Source organism: Herpailurus yagouaroundi, unplaced genomic scaffold, assembly GCF_014898765.1.
Source record: "Herpailurus yagouaroundi ecotype Mexico unplaced genomic scaffold, PumYag 198, whole genome shotgun sequence".
Classification (NCBI taxonomy): Eukaryota; Metazoa; Chordata; class Mammalia; order Carnivora; family Felidae; genus Herpailurus; species Herpailurus yagouaroundi.
In genome coordinates, this window is record NW_024412429.1 from 8,850,178 (window position 1) to 8,864,819 (window position 14,642).

Sequence of the window (14,642 nt, forward strand, 5' to 3'; positions counted from 1 at the left end):
CCATCACCGAATGGTGAGGGATATAGGGAAAGAGAGGTCACGTGGGTAGGAGCTGAGTCACCCAACTGACACCATGTCAGGGAAGCATCGCTTGCAAGTCCTACCCGGTCCCCAAAGCACAGGATGGCAGGCACGGAGATGGTTGTGGTTTTGAGCCCCTCAGTTTTGGGGTGGCTTGTCCTAGACCGATAGACAGCTAAGGTAATGGGTGATGGTCACCAATGCAATATGGGATAGACAGCTAAGGTAATGGGTGATGGTCACCAATGCAATATGGACTAAAGAGGAAATACGATTAATCCTACCGGCATCACCTGGGAACACCGGAAAGGGGCCTTGGTGTGCATTGTGAAGGGGAAACACCTCATGAAAAGTCGCTATTACCAAGCTTCCAGCTCAGGCAGCTGATTCCTGTGTCGCAACAGGAATGTTGCGACTAAACAGGGTGATGTTTAGTCCCTGCTACGTGCTGTTCCCAGTGCTTTACTCTCTCATTCAGGCCTCACCACAACCCTCTGAGGCAGGTGTGCAACTATTATCACCTGCATCTTGCCAGTGTGAAAACTGAGGCTAAGAAGCGTTAAGGATCTTGTCCAAAGTCACACAGCCAATGAGTAGTGTAGCAAGGAATCAGCTCCAGACCCTGCAGTACCAGAGTCTAAGCTTTTTTAATCTCTCTGCCTAAAGCTAGGGTTCAGGACAGCAGCTCGGGCTTTGTCACATAAATATCCTTTGGCAGGCCATTTAGCTGCTCCAGGCCCAGCTTTCAAATCTGTAAAAGCAAGGAGTTGGATTAGATGAGTGGTTTTCAAATTGTGACCCCTGGCACAAGGAGAGGCCTTTGGGACCCAGAGAACTGGGAGCTGGGTGTTTTCAGCTTCCTCCCCGGCTTGGCCAGAGGCAGCTCTCCTGGTAGCTGACTTACACGAAGGGGTTCCACGCCAGCATTCTATCAAGGAGTAGATTCTGCTGATGAAGACACATTCGAGAACGGCCAAATTCTGGAGTTCTGCAGTTTGACTGTCTGCACCTTCAGACCCCATTACCACCACCCGCTCCTCCCACGTGGCTGAATGCTGGACCCCACCAGCACGTGGCGTCCCTTCCCTGTCCCACATTAGCTTGGCTGGTTCTAAAAGTTGCAGGGCCCGGTGACACAGTCACTGCTTTGTATGTGATCCTTGTGTAAGGCAGGCATTGCGGGGAGATGCAGGTCCTTTCCAGTAATTTGATCTTCACGTTATCATACCAAACCTCGGCTGGAGTGCCGTCCCATTATTTAGTATTTTGTTAAAGGGCTGCCTTCCCAGGGTGGGGGCTGCGGGATGAGAATGAAGAAGGTCAAGAGCCTCCAATATCACAGTGGGAACAGATGGGCTGGATCCAGGGCTGAGAGGAGCCTGTCTGGCCACAGATGGACCCAGTACCGGTTCTGAGGAGAACCGAATTCTTCTTTCAGCTCTGACACTACATCATCACGCGGCTTCAGACGAGTCATATTTACAAGGTAAAGATAATCATATCTACTCTTCCAAGTTTATGGAATAATTATAAGAATTGAATGAGAAAAGACTAAAGAAAATATTGCATATGCTGAGCACAATGTCATTATCACCTCTTAAGTGTTAATCACGTGGTACATAGAATTCATTTTTCTCATGAAGTGGTGGTCTTCTTTGTTTCCCATTATTATTATATTTTTGGTAAGAGATGAAGCAGGTAAGTTTAAAAATATCAATCTTGGGGCGCCTGGGTGGCACAGTCGGTTAAGCGTCCGACTTCAGCCAGGTCACGATCTCGCGGTCCGTGAGTTCGAGCCCCGCGTCGGGCTCTGGGCTGATGGCTCAGGGCCTGGAGCCTGTTTCCGATTCTGTGTCTCCCTCTCTCTCTGCCCCTCCCCCGTTCATGCTGTGTCTCTCTCTGTCCCAAAAAAAAAAAAAAAAAAAAAAAAAAAAGTTGAAAAAAAAAAATATCAATCTTGGGGTGCTTGGGTGGCTCAGTCGGCTTCGGCTCAGGTCATGAGCTCACGGTTTGTGGGTTCAAGCCCCACATTGAGTGGGCTCTATGCTGCTGACAGCTCAGAGCCTGGAGCCTGCTTCGGAATCTGTGTCTCCCTCTCTCTCTCTCTGCCCCTCCCCTGCTTGTGTTCTCTTTCTCTCTCTCTCTCAAAAAGAAATAAACATTAAAAAAAATTTTTAAATAGGGGCGCCTGGGTGGCTCAGTCAGTTGGGCGTCTGACTTTGGCTCAGGTCATGATCTCATGGTTCATGGGTTTGAGCCCTGCATTGGGCTCTGTGCCGACAGCTGAGAGCCTGGAGCCTGCTTTCGATTCTGTGTCTCCTTCTCTCTCTGCCCCTCTCTTGCTCGCACTCTCTCTCAAAAATAAATAAACACTAAAACATTTTTTTGGAATAAAAAAATAAAAATATTAATCTCATTTCAACCTATTTTTTTTCTAGTACACTAATAAAAGCCACTGCAAAGTTGTTTGGCTGCAGAGAGATAAGCAGTATATTTGACATCATGATCCTAAAACAAAGGTTCAGTATCCATTGATTCTCTTCTCCTTTTTAGTAAACTGATTTTTGCCAGTTCTTAAGAGCCACCTAACACTTCAGGAGCCCCAGTCGGTGAGAAGAGGTTCAAAGCATCCGCAGGGATCCTAGAGAAAACACGCAAGCCATCAATGGTGGCTAAGATAGAAGCAGACGGTGTTTTACGGGTGAAAAAGTGGTCAGCACCCCTTTGGTAGGGACGCTAAGACTCGGATTGAACCAGCAAGTTAGAAAACATTGGTCCTTTGTGTTCTCTGAGTCACTTTGCCGGAGGAGAAGCCCCAGGACCGCAAGGCCTGCATCTGCAGAGGCAAGAATGCTTGTCTGGGAGACGACGGAGCTAAGGAAGTTTGTGTTGGAAGCTGCAGTGGGGACACGTGTTTCTTGGCTTCAAGTAGCACCCACAGAAGGGCGGTTACACTGACCAAACCCCTGTCGGAGCAGCAGAAGCTGGAGCCTATTGCTTTGAGGTTCACCTCCCACCGAAACATGTTTTCCTATTGTTTGAACAGGAACTTCATGTGTCCTGAAGTTGGCAGGAGGGTTGTTTATCTGCTCCCATCACAGTTGTCTTAAGGGACCAGTGGCAGATGAAGACAGACTTTCTCCCCTGGATCCAGAGCCAGTTTCAGGAGAGGCTGACAGGTAGTTGGTGCCCCGGGGCTGGAGGCTGAAGCCACGTGGCTTTCTTCAAGGGTGGAGCCCATCGCGGCGTCTGCCACACGGAGTTTCTAGAACGTTTTTGGTCTTCTTGTACTGTGCCAAAAAGCCTTGCTTGTTTTACTTTGCATTCTGAAATGCTTTACCATTTTTTAAGGTGAGGCCTGGGTATGGAAGGTTCAAAATGCCTCTGCTCCATTGGCTTTGCCACCTCTCCCCATGCTTTTCCTACCAGCACGCAGAAGGGGCTGCTGTCACTGGAAGAAACGTCCCCAGTGTGTCGGAAGATGGGGAAACAGTGTGGGGGCTGCAAATAATAATAAAGAACGGTGATGTTTTCTCTTATTTCCTATATTTTTCCCATCACCTCAACACATTTTCAAGTTTGAGAACTTTGTAAACCTTGTCACAGACTGTTCAACACCCCTAATGAAAAATTCTGTTACCGGGATGAAGATGAGTCCTTGACTAGTTTAGAGATTCTTCTCTTGGAAAATGGAAGAGAGGCCACTGGACCAGCCAAATGCCATGCCCACTTGAAGCTGGCGGGGTCTCGGCTTTGTGGCCACGGGGACGTATCATAAGATACCGTAAGCTTCCATAAGGCACACCAGCTCCGTGGAGCTTGGGGAGAGAAGCAACAGCTGAAGTGGCCGAGAGCAATGAGCACAACACGAAACCTTTGCCTGTGTGTTTGCTTCAAGGCAGCTGCTAAAAATTGTGTCTTGTGCTCAGAAAACACCTATGTGGCACTTACTGTGTGCCAGCGCTCAGCTAAGCACTTTAGAAAACTCAGTTCTCGAAACAACCCACAGGGCAGGTACTGGTATTGTCCCCACTAGAGAAGAGGAAAGCCGGACATGGGGAGGCTGCAAACCTTGCCCAAGAACAGAACCCCTGAGCGGCTGGGCCAGCCATACGGTCCCCCAGGCGTGCTCCACCCCAGACCCCAGGATGTCTACGAGAAAAGCCCTCAACCAGGACGTTCCCTTTGTCAAAGCACACCTATGGGAAAGCTTCCTAAGAGAGTCAAAGTCAATGCCAAGCAGGGATAACCCTTGTTAGGCTTCTTATTATGTATTAGTAACTATGACTTTCCAGTCACCATCACAGGGGCCTCGCATCCAAAAAGAAGTAGCAGGTGAGCCGTGGTACCGGTGGTTGGAGAGCAAACTCCTTACCCTTTTTTGGAGTGAAAGTAGGAAAGGTTGGCAAAGTAGGGCCCCTGAAGGTTTGGTTTTGCTACACCCTTAATCTTTGGCTGAAAGGGGCTCCACAACTGTTTCCACTGTCAAATTGGATGTTATTTCTTTGCTCTTCCATGGGAAAGGACAGTCTACCCTGGAGCCCCAGGTTCCAGCTCTAATGGCACGGACTTTGAAGCTCTGTAATTTTTATTTATTTTTTTATTTTTTTATTATTTTTTTTAACGTTTTATTTTTGGGACAGAGAGAGACAGAGCATGAATGGGGGAGGGGCAGAGAGAGAGGGAGACACAGAATCGGAAACAGGCTCCAGGCTCCGAGCCATCAGCCCAGAGCCCGACGTGGGGCTCGAACTCACGGACCGCGAGATCGTGACCTGGCTGAAGTCGGACGCTCAACCGACTGCGCCACCCAGGCGCCCCGAAGCTCTGTAATTTTTAAAAAAAAATTTTTTTAATGTTTATATTTGAGAGAGAGAGAGAGAGACAGAGAGCACAAGCGGGGAAGGAGCAGAGAGAGGGGGAGACACAGAATCCGAAGCAGGCTCCAGGCTCCGAGCTGTCGGCACAGAGCCTGATGCAGGGCACAAACCCACGAACCGCGGGATCATGACCTGAGCCGAAGTTGGATGCTTAACCGACTGAGCCACCCAGGTGCCCGGGAAGCATAAACATCATTAAGAGCATAAACATTTAGGATTTTATATCATCTTGATTGTTTGACCTTTTGCCGTTATGAAATTACCCTCTCATATCTGATATTTTTTTCTTCTAAAATAGACTTTTTTGATATTAATACAGCTGTCTTGGTTTTCTTCTGATTGGTGTTGGCCTTTCTGTAGGCCTTCACTTGCAATCTTTTTGTGTCTTTATATTTAAACTGCGTTTCTTGGAGGCAGCACACAGTTTGGCCTCTTTGTATTGTCAGTTCTGACAGCCTCTTCCTTTTCGTTGGGGCAAGACACTCCCGAGTACTCCTCCTGCTGCCCCAGAAGTGCCTTGAAAGCGGTTGTTCCATATGTTTTCTCAGTTTTTTCACTGGTTGGGGTAGGAAGGTCCATCTGTCCCTGCTACCCCATCCTGCTGGGGGCGGAAGTCACCAACCCAGAAAGAGCCCTTCACTCTGGGGTGAGCAGAGGCTGAGCCCAGGGGGCAGAGGTTGAAACTGGAAGGCGTTTGAGGAGTCCACTACTATTCCATTTTGAAGAACAGAGTGCTATTACTTTTCAAGCAAGTTCAAAGTGTTTACAAATTGAATTTGGCCACTACTAGTTATTAGCTATTTCCGTCTCAGACTTTACACTCTGTGATCTCCCTTTTATGTGAAACATACAGATCTAAAATCATGGGGAAAATAAATTACTTTTTACAAACCCCAGTAGACAAATGGATAAATAAAACCTCAAGGGTATTTGACCAGCATTTGGACCAATCCCGGATGTATCTGTTGCCCCTTACAATCATGAGAAAAACCTGCCACACGTGGAACTGCTGTCACACCTCAAAACAGAACAAAATACATTATATTATATAATTCTAAAGTGAGGGGACACAACTCTATTGGCAATTTACTTTATATTTCAGGCTTGTCTCTGAGTAGAAAAAAATAGAAAGTTAAAATTTTTTGCAGGAATAATAAAAACTAGATTTGTTATAGGTTCCCTCTTCCTGTCTCTGGTAAAGAAGAATCAAAATGTTTCAGGATCTCGTAAGGACCCCAGCGATCAGCCTTACTCCTGCAGAAGGTTGGGGGCGGGGGGTGTTCCTCCCTGAGACAAACCAGGGAGATGTCAGGTTACAGACACTCAGCAAGCCTTGTTGCAGAGGCCAGAAGGATACTTCCAGTGGGAGTAAACGGTCTGCCACGAGGAGGATCAGGGAAGGAGGAGTCCAGGAAACTGGAAATAAGGAGGGTCCGTCCTGGGAGAAGTGACAGGAAACAGAAAAGCAATGACTCTGAACTGTCCGAGATCTCCTGAGCATGTTGCTGGCAGTGGACGCCCAGACCTCCAATCTAACTCGCTCCAATTTCCGTTGTTGTTAGAAGCTAGACATGTAAACATAGTGTCTCTAAGGGTGTTTTAACTGCTCAGAATATTTGTTTGATTTAACGAGGCACCAGGTCCCAGCCATCTTCCAGCTCAGCGTTCTGCAGGGCATGATTCTCATACCACCAAGCTGGATCATTCATTTCAAATTCAGAAGAGAAAAGATCAAACAGTGGGCGGGACCTCAGGAGGTCTTTGCTGGAGAGGGAAAGCATTTCCTGTTATCCTGCTGTTTATCAATATCCAAGACAACCTTCCTTCCCTGCCCCACAAAATGCATCTAGGACTGGACATGTGTAGAGGCAGTTCTAGATGCATATGGAACAGGGTTTCGGAAGGATGCTTTATCTTCAACTCTCAAAAGAAAGCATGAGTTACTGGAACATTAAAACCATCACAAGGAATAAAAAAGAAACTGTTTTTTTAGGGTAAATTTTCTATTGCATTAGTCCCCTAGATAAGTGTCTTAGTTTTCACATCTTCTGGAAGATCTGCTGGCAAAAGCAGTGGGTGTCTATATACCCTCTGAGACTGCAGCTGACCCTCTTGGGCTGCTCTACGCTGGGCTCTTCTGAAACGATGCCACACTTTGTCATGGCTCGGCTCACACTTTGTCTCCTCCAGCCTGCTTTGACTGTGCTTCTAGAAGTGGTTCCATCCACAAGCGACCATCATATTAAGACTAGAGTAATGGCACCCCCAAAGGCTCTCAGCAGAAGAAGCCCCCCAGCAGCTCAGGCTGAACATCGGGCCAGAGCCACGCCTACCCATTTAAATAATTTAGCTCACTTAATGGAATGAAGACGCTGAGTGGATAGCACTAGGTGGAACTGTACCCAGAGATTGCTCATGACTGATCTAGCTCCCTAAGTGATACCATTTTGTAGTCCTCAGTACTCACTTCTTTGAACATTCCAGAGATGGCTGAAAGTGATAGACCGGAAACAGCATAAACCAATATCAAGTACAATCAGACCTAGTGGAAATCTCCCTAAATAGCCACGCTTGGGGTGAAACTGAGACACACTGGACTTTCGAATGCTTTCAAAAATACTCTGACAAGTAGGACACAATTCAGGGTAAGTTCCCTCAACAGTGAAAAATGCCAGAGGAAAGTCAAAAAAGTTACAAAATTAGTAACAACCACCTAAAAGGATGGGTGACTTGATCTGAAGACCTAAAGTAAAAGCTTTCCTCATGTGATTCTCAACTTGGCAACACGAAACACGTTTCAGGGAATCACCGCTGCTGCCCCCAGATGTATTGTTAATATCCACTGAGTCAATGTTAAAAAGCAATACTTTTAAACTATATTTTACTAATTCTAACAGCATCTACATACATTTGAAAAATATTATGCCACACTTATTGTCCATGTGGCTTTATGAACCCCTTGCCCTTTGCCCAGAGTTTGGGGATCATTAGTCCATTCGGTGTAATATCAGTGGTACTACAAGATTAATTCTAGGATTAATTAAATCTAGAAGCCTCTGGATTCACTTAGCCACTATTTCTGTAATTATTGGTCCACTTAGGTTAGTCCTCAAAAGATAATGATTTCTAGAGATGCATGCTTTCATCTTTGGTAGCCAGGTTATCTTGGTTGATGTTGACCCAATAGTCCTAAAAATATTCCCTTGAATCAAAGATAGCAAGTGAGGGGTGCCTGGGTGGCTTACTCTTGACTTCATCTCAGGTCATGATCTCATAGTTCATAGGTTTGAGGCCCACATTGGGCTCCTGCTGACAGTGTGGAGCCTGCTTGGGATTCTCTCTCTCTCTTTCTCTCTCTTTGTCCTTCCCCAGCTTGCACACTCACTGTCTCTCTCTCAAAATAAATAAACTTAAAAAAAAAAAAAAAGATAGCAAGGGAATCCTACTTCTGCAGGCTGTTTGGCTTCCAGACAAAACATGAATGGAGATTACGTTTCTAGAAGGAATCCATTTGTTCCAAATCTGAGGTGTTCCAAGTTTGTGTTTGTCTAGACAATGCTAGGCCATTTTACAGGTAGTGCCATCACTCTTTTTATGCGTGAATTGCTCTTATGAAACGGGCATTGCCATTGTTTAAGTGCTTTTATAAAAGTTAAGACGTTTGTTTCACTTTTTAAGTGTCAGTAACTTATATTTCAATAAGAAAACGTATTTCACATAAAGCACCATTTTCAGAGGCCTGAACATATATGATTATGAAAAAGTCACAGCACACTTTTTCTTGGTTTGTTTTATGGGTCTTAATAAAATAGCTGGTGTGCATTACACTTTCCTAGACACTGCGGACACGTAAGGCCTTCGTATAGAGCCCAGGACAGGAAGATCTTTGATTCTGCCTGTGTGCATCTGATGTTAAAGCTACATACATGGCCAGGCCATTTGTGCCATTTCCTCTGAGACCAAAGAGGCCACCAAGATGGTATTGGACCATCTCGGCATTACAGCATCCTGACCTGGCCTCAGGGTAAGATCTCAGGCCGCCTGGATTCTCCGTGGGTGTCAAATGGCCCCTTGTAGACATGATCGTTTTGAGAGCACGATGTAGAAGGTCTGCTGGGGGGAAAAATATGTAAATATGTTTTCTCTCTCTGGGCCTTGTTTGCGGGGAGCCAGGAAGAAGTGGTAGATGACTGAGGGTGGGAACAAAGAGAATCTAGCATGGAAGCAGCTGAGGAAGCAAAGGAAGGACCAAAGGAAGCTGGGCAGAGCTCAGCAGAGGGACTGCCGCACGCAGCACCACCTCCTGTGGGAAGAGGAGCCTCCGAGCCACCTGAGCTCTTTGTCTTCGTGGAGGAGATGAGGGCGTGGGCACAGCGGGACGACACTTGGACCCTGGCCCCTGAGCACGGCCAGAGCAGAAAGAGTAGGGTGCCCACACTCGCATGCCACAGGGCTCGCGGGAGCTACCCACCCCATGACGGGAATTCCCTGGGCTGCGGCTGGAGAGCGCCGTGCCCACCGGAGATGCACCTGCACAGGCCACATCAGCAAAGGCCGGGATGCTCAACACAGCTGCATTGCCCCTGAAGAGCAGTCAGCTGTCTCTCAGTTGCCCACCCCTGCCGTTGCCCTTGGAGGGCATGGGGTCCTGTAGGGCTGGGGAGAGGGAGTAAAAAAGCCACTGTCACTAGATTAGGAATTGAATAAGACTCTCTCTCTCTTTTTAAAAAAAGGTATTTATTTATTTTGAGAGAGAGCGCGTAAGCATGAACGAGGGTAGGGACAGAGAGAGAGAGGGAGGGAGAGACAGAATCCCAAGCAGGCTCCGTGCTATTAGTACTAATACTAATATAATACTGTGCTATTAGTACTGATGTGGGGCTCGATCTCATGAACCGTGAGATCGTGACCTGAGCCAAAATCAAGAGTCGGATGCTTAACCGACTGAGCCCCCCAGGTGCCCCAAATTGAATAGGACTCTCTTTTGCCACAGGTCACAAAAGCCTAAGATGCTCTGCTTGGCGTGGCAAACACACACCTGTGGCCTTGCTAGTGCTGTCACCTTTTCTGTTCTGTATCTGTGGGGAGCATCAAGGAGGAAACAGCTCAGAGCTGGCAGGAAAGTGGAAGCCTGTTTTGTTATTTCTGTGCTGAAATATGTCATCATTTCTCCCCTATCTTGCTGCTTTGGCCCCATGGACCCTGGGCTGCACGGAGAACCCCTCTGAGGCAGGGGCACCCAGACACTGCCACTTAACTCTATCCCCTTTGACGGCCCCATGATGCCAGGTGTCGGAGGCTTGAAGGGCAGGTGAGCTCTGCTGGAGTCTGTTGAAAAAAGAACAGGCTGGAAAGCAAGCCCTGGGGGGTGGCACTGGTTTCTGAGGTGGAGGAAGTTTCTAGGGGGCCAGAATCTTTTTTAGGCTATGCCAGTTCATAGCTGTACAATTCCATCTAGTCTTCTAAATCCACAGCATTTCAGAACATCAAGAAACCTTAAGGCCCAGAGAGTGTGGCTGACTTCCGGGGGATCACACAGCTATTTAGTGGCAGAGCTGGGGCAAGAACCACATCTCTTTTCTAGTTGCAGGGCTCTTTCCCACTAAGCCACTTTTTTCCAAAAGAGCTCTCTAGAAGACAGCTTCCCATCCCCTCTCACGACCTCAGTGTGACACATGGGGCAGACTGAGGATGTACAGGACTCTTGCCTCTACTGTGCTGTTACTCAGTTTACAGAACTTAACATCTCTGACTCCTTTCAAGCACACAATTTCCTGGTCCATCTCTGGTTGCTCCTCTTCTGCTCCTCTGAGTTCTGGAATGATTTACATAATCCTCAGCTGACTGTGTTCACGATACAAGGACTATTCATGATTGCACATAGACTCACGTGTGCACACGGGCAGGTGTGTCCACAGCTGACATCGCAACCTCCATCACTGAACCTTGGACCCACTCAACCATTCCAATGGGAACAATTCACTGGGACATCAGAGGAGGGCTGTCCCCACCCTTCTCTGCATTGTGGGTCCAGCAGCTGGGGTGCCATCCCGAGCTCAGGTGCAGCATGAGGGGGAGAGGGGCGGGTAGAAGGAAGGGATGTAGCCTGGTCTGAATAAGAAACCAGTGAGAAGAGGGGCTGCCCCCCACATACGCATCTTTGTGGGGATGAAGAAGGTACCTCTTCCAGGTGGGTGGATTATGTCTTTGGGGATGAATGAGAAAAAGGCTCCCAAGTGGCTCCATGCCAGAGGTGAGGGCTCAGCAGAGCTGTGATGGGCTGCCTTTGCCAGGGCACTCTCGTGTGAGGTGAAATCTGCCCGAGGGCATGTGGACCTCCAGTGACCCCGTCTCTTTCTTCCACCCTCGTCCCCAGAATGCGGACCAGAGAAGAAATGCAAGGTTAATTAGTGAAGGACAAATCCAGTAAAACGAGGGACACTGAGGCAATGATGTAAAAGATAATGACCCGACTGTTCCAGATCACGGGACAGTTTCCTCCACTTATACACAAGAGTCCCCTAATCCGGTGGTCACGACAAGGCGCCAGGACCCAGCACAGCTCAGTGGCAGGACATCAGTGGACAAGAAAACACAGGGCAGTGTGTGTTCCTCTTCTCTGAGGGGACCCTGGGAGTGCTGCTTTATAAATATCTTCAGGCCCCTGGCTGGCACAGGAGTGCCATTCTGTCGCACACGAAAGCCACTAGGTATATTTGCTTTCTTCCTCGCTATCTGACCAGGCAGGCGATTGCTTCTGCTCACAAAGCCATCAGTAATCTTTGTTGCTGGAAAGTTCATTCAGCGATTAAGGTCCCTCTTTCCTTCAGAAAGGAAAGGTCCTCCTTTCCTTCCGGTCCCCACCCTTCCCGTCCCCACATGTGTCTTCGCCCTTCCTGGCCGCATGTCTTCCTCTGGTTAATTTCCCAGTCGTAAGCTGAGGTGCAGCCTCCCACCTTTGAACGTGAGCTCTGGGCTTCCCTTCCCCGTGTCGCAGTCAGCCAACAGCCAGCGAGGCCGGCTAGTGAACAGGGCGCTGGAAATTCAGCTGAAGAGTGGAGGAGTGCCAGTATAAATTTCCCTTTTTTCACCACACTTTTACAGGAGGTTGCAAAGATGCACATCAGCACTTTCACAAGCCGGGCTTCCTTCTGAAAAGAATCAAGCCTGTCAAAGCTCTGAACTTTTCTGCTGTTATTTTTAATGGTTTGATCAATTACCCGGCACATTATGTTCCTGTAACCCTATCCTATGCCATAAGAAGAGGGTTTGAATTCCAGAGTTCCAGAAAAGTCTGTTGGCCACATCAGCCAGGGTTTTATGTAACCCACCTCCTGCTCAGGGACTCATTTATTACATTTTCTCTTGCGTTCTCAGATACTGACCTCCTTTTATCCTGACATCTCGTTACTGTTTCTTTAGTATATTGGAGTACATTTAAGGTTTGACTATACAAGGCAACATTTCCATAAACTGTCTTTCTAGCCTCTGTTCATTAACGAATCTCCAGCAGGGAGGGCTGGCTCACTTCAGCTGACTGATTCTGTGGGATAGGACTGAAGTGAGAAAGTGTTAGCAAAGTGACAGCCCTAGGTAAAAATGCAAGAAGTTCCAGCAAATTCCAAAAATATTTTATAGGTTCTTGATTTCATTATGCCCTCCTTGGCCGAGGAAGCTGACTGTGCAGTTACTTCACTTTTCTGCACTTCACAGAGGAAAGCTCAGAGCTCCTGAATGGGAAAGTCAACCTCATTGTCTTGACCTCAACCCATCGAAGTGAACCAAACAATAGTGAGTGGTGAAAACATGCTTCAGAATCGATAATGGGGATTTCTTTGATTATAATGTTTTCTCACTTAATGTGCCAAAACAAAAACTTGGCCAAAAAAAAAACCTATTTTGGTTTAGACAGCGTAACTGTCTAAATTAAAATGCCATGGCATATTCCTTGCCCCTGGTCTTATACAGCTGCCTCCTTGCGCACCCCATCTGCCAGGGCAACGCCTGCTCTCTTTCAAGACCTACCTTTTCCAGAAGTCTTTCCTGAGCGCCTTCCATTCCCTCCCACACAGGAGATGTGATCTTCCTGCTTACGGAATCCCCACTGCATCGTGGGTAGTCCCATCCCACACCTAACACTGTATTGCACTTACAGAGGCACGTGAGCGTTCTACCAACCCAACCAGGCTTTCTCAATCTCTCTACTATTGGCACTGTGGACCACATAATTCTTTGCTGTGGGGGCTGTCCTATGTATTGTGGGATATCTAGCATCATCCCTGGCCTTCGCCCCCTCCCCTAGGGGTGACAACCAAAACTATTGCCAAACAAACGTCCCTTGGGAGGCAAAATCACTCCATCTGAGAACGACCATTCTAGCCACTGAGGTCAGGGGGTGATGACAAGGTTTTATTTATCTTTAAATCCCTTGCACCTGGCACAATCCTGCTCTATGGTGGCATTTGTAAGTATGCGTTGAATTTTGAAAACCAAATGAAACAATATATGCTAATATGGTGCCTACACTCAACAAATTTCTACTACTTTCTACTACCACTGTTCTCTGGAACTGTTGGCCCACCTCAGCTATGGGTCATACCTACTCTGTAACTGTGGTGGGGATAACTATATGGTGCAGGAGCTTGGCACCTGTGATGTGCAGTATTGGTTGACTCTGAATTTGGGCTGGCCTCTGAGATGGGTCATGATCTTGAACCCCGGACTCCTACCCACAGGTTTGACCCCGACCTCTGGGGATCCTGGCTCCTGGCCTCTGTCTTGGTTACTGACTTTAGTTGCTTCTGACTTGTGAGTGCAGGCCTAGCCTGGCTGTCAGCCTCCAGACCTCTCACCTGCCTTGACTGCCGTAAACCTGAACCACTACCTGTGCCTTCCTGCCTCAGTTGCTCCTGTTGAGTTAGCCCATGTCCTACACTGACTTGTTTTGCCGCCTTCTGGGCCCTATAATTAAGTTATTTGCAAACTGTACAAAACCTGCAAGATCTTGTACATTTGCCTTGGCCCTGGGTATATCACACTAAAGAGAGCCAACTGAAAAGTACCCAGTTCTATCCAACAATTGAGTTTGGGACTTTGTACTATGTAAAATAACCAGACTAACTGATGTTTTCAGTATTTGACTGCCTTGGTGCTGGGCGAACATTGCCCATGGCAGAATTTAGTAAGTAATTTAGTCATTTAGAAAGTAATACGTAATGGAAAGTGGTGGCCTGGTTGACTATTGCCACATTATAAAATTATCACCAGGGAAACTCCTCATTACCTGTTGTCCTTTGAGATCCAGGCTAATGTAAGACAGACAGTGAGCCGGGCTCTCAGCCTGGGCAGTAGCAGACACCTGTAGCCCCTGTTGAGCAGGCAAAGTGACAAGCGATGCCTACTCAGAGGTGTCACCTTGACAAAAGTTTATGTAGTCGGTACCTTTCTCCACCTTGCAACCTCCACTCCTAATCCTTACCTCCTTCCCCTAATCATCATAGCAACACACATCCTACATCAGCATCAGCAGAGATTAGAAAAGCACGTCATAAATGGGGACACCTGGGTGGCTCCATTGGTTAAGCGTCTGACTTTGGCTCAGGTCATGATCTCGCAGTTTGTGAGTTCGAGCACCACACTGGGTGCTCAGCCGGTTATGCATCTCTTACTTTTCAGCTCAGGTTGTGATCTCATGGTTTGTGAGTTCAAGCCCCACATTGGGATTCTTTCTCTCTCTCCCTG